The 2500-nt window shown below is 79.2% G+C and overlaps 1 non-coding gene across 1 annotated transcript; it reads left to right on the top strand.

The window, feature by feature from the left end:
- Positions 1–2304: 2304 nt before the first annotated feature.
- Positions 2305–2457, top strand: LOC136995674 (5.8S ribosomal RNA). Its single transcript, XR_010887218.1, has one exon. It is a non-coding gene; the product is annotated as a 5.8S ribosomal RNA (ribosomal RNA).
- The last annotated feature ends 43 nt before the right edge of the window (positions 2458–2500 follow it).

A 2500-nucleotide genomic window follows, 5' to 3' on the forward strand; every position in this document is an offset into this window, starting at 1 on the left:
TCGGCCCGCCGGCGGCTGTACGGCCCTCCCGGGGCTCGCTCGCCGAAGGCCCGCCGCCGATTCCCCGAGGCCGGTGGGGGACCGCCCCCGTCTGCCCCTCTCGCCTCCGCTGGCGCCCGCCGCCGGTGCCCATCGCCGGGAGCCGGCCCCCCCCTGTCACCCGACGGCGATCCGCCGCCGCCGGGGCAGGGGAGGGTCGGGCCCGGGGGAGGGTCCGGCGGGGAGTGGGCGGCAGTGCGCGGGAGGGTCGGCGGGGCTTGCTCCCCCGGCGCCCGCGGGAGGAAGCGGCGGGCGGAGACGCGAGCGAGATGGCACCCCGGGTCGGGACGGGTGCCGACGGGTCGCCACCCCTAAGCGGTGGGGGGCGGACCCGCGGCGGGCTGCGGCGGAGCAGCCCGTCTTGCAGAGACGGCGAGGACAGGCGTTCCGGGATGGCGCGCGGGGCGGGCGCCGGGCGGCGGCGGACCCCGAGCGGGGGCCGTCGCGCCAGGCCACGCGAGGCGACGGGTCGTGCCCGAGCGGGCGGCCCAAACCACGGCTCTCCTCCCGGGCGCAGCTGCCGCCGGGCGCCGGGTTACTGAGGGAAACCCCGGGCCCCGGGAGGAGGACGAGGTCGTGGCGGCGGGTGTCGGGCGCACCCCGCGGGCGGACGCTCCGCCGAGGGGCGCCGGAGCCGGCTGGCGGGTGCCGGGTTTCCCCTCCGCGTCCCGTCTCGCTGCTGCCGCCGAGGCTGCCGCCGTCGCCGCGAGGCGGCGGCGGCCCGGCGGCGGGCGGCGGCGGGGGAGGCACCCCCGCGGGGATTTCAGGTCGTTTCCCTCACCCCAGGGCCAGGTACCTAGCGTCCGCGCTCCTCCTGCCCCCCCTCGGTGACCCACCCGTGTGGTCCCGTGTGCCAGCTCGCTCCTCCCGGGCGCCGCGCCGTGAGCGCCGCACCGGCCGTGCCCTCCCGCCCTTTCCGCTTTCCCTTTCTCTCCCCCCCCCCCACCGCTCCAGCCGCCCCGCGCCGTGCCGCGGGGACCGTGCTGCGAGCGGGCCGGGCGGGGGGGGGGGGCGGGGTGGCGGGAGGAGCGGAGGGCCTCCGGCCACCGCGGCCGCCGGTAGCCGCCCCGGGTAGGGATGGCCATGGGCCCCGGGCTCCGGGCCCGAGGGTTCTCGGCGGGAGAGCCGGGCGGGGGTTTAAAGACTCGGGCGGCCCGATGCGACCCGGGGGGCAGCCGGGTGTGCTGCCGGAGGGCCGGGGGGCCGGCGCGCGCGGGCGCCGTGCCCCCCCATGCCAGCCGGCGCGCCCCGCGCTCGCCCTGCGGGCAGCCGGGACGGAGAGGGGTACCCTGCCCCCTCTCTCCGCGGTCTGGTCTCGGCGGAGGGACGCCGCGCGGTCGGCTGGCGCCGGCCTGCCTCGAACGCGTGACCCCGGCGCGAGCGCGTGCTCTCGCCGGGACGGTGAGCCCCCACCCACCGCGGGTGGTGCGGACGCCGCGCCTCGGCGCGATCCGCTCTCCTCCCTGGCCGGGGCTCTCGGTCTGCCGCCGTGGCCGCTGGCGGCGGCGCCCTACCCGCCGGCACTCCGCCATCCGGCGCGCCTGCCTCGCTCTGCCCAACCCGGCTTCGCCGGGCGGCGGGCGGGCGGCAGGCGGGCGGCGGGGGCGGCCCCCCCCGTTCTCCGCGTGGAGACGGGGAGAGCGGGCGCCGTCCCCGTCCGTCCCGCCTTGCCCGCCCGCCCGCCGCCGGGCGTCTGTCCGCGGAAGGGACGGGAGAGCGCGTGGTGTCGTCCGGGAGGCTGTGTGTGCGCGCGCGCGGGCGTGGGCGCCGCCTCGGGGCCACGGCGGAGCCGGAGGCCGGCGAGGCGAGCGAGGAGCTGGGGAGCGCGGGGCCGGTGGGCCGCGGGCGCGCGGGCAGCGGCCGGTGCCGCTGCCGGTGGCGGCCGGGCTCCGACGCTGGGGGTCCGCGGGGAGCCGCCCCCTCCCCCAGCGTCCCCGAGGCAGGCGGCGCGGCCGGCGCGCTGCTCCCCGCCGGGCCGGGCCGAGCCTGGGCGCCTGGGCCGGACTCGAAGCGAGCAAAGGGTTGTCCCAGGTCGGGAGCGAGGGCTCCCCGCCCTTCTCGTTTGGGTTTTCCTTTTCCCTTTTTCCCCCCCCACTCTGTGCTCGTACGGTCAGCGGGGCGAGCCCCTCTCTCTGGCTCTCGGCCGTCCCTCGCTCAGCAGCCGGCGTCGGCGTGAGGAGGGAGGCGGAGCGGAGGGGGGGCCCTCAGGGGCTGCCGAAGGCTGCCCGGTCCCCCCGCGCGCGCGGCGGGGACCGAAACCGAGACAACTCTTAGCGGTGGATCACTCGGCTCGTGCGTCGATGAAGAACGCAGCTAGCTGCGAGAATTAATGTGAATTGCAGGACACATTGATCATCGACACTTCGAACGCACTTGCGGCCCCGGGTTCCTCCCGGGGCTACGCCTGTCTGAGCGTCGCTTGGCGGTCAATCGTCACCCCCGCTGTCGCGTTGGCGCAGCG

This window comes from Apteryx mantelli, unplaced genomic scaffold (assembly GCF_036417845.1).
Source record: "Apteryx mantelli isolate bAptMan1 unplaced genomic scaffold, bAptMan1.hap1 HAP1_SCAFFOLD_142, whole genome shotgun sequence".
Taxonomy (NCBI): domain Eukaryota; kingdom Metazoa; phylum Chordata; class Aves; order Apterygiformes; family Apterygidae; genus Apteryx; species Apteryx mantelli.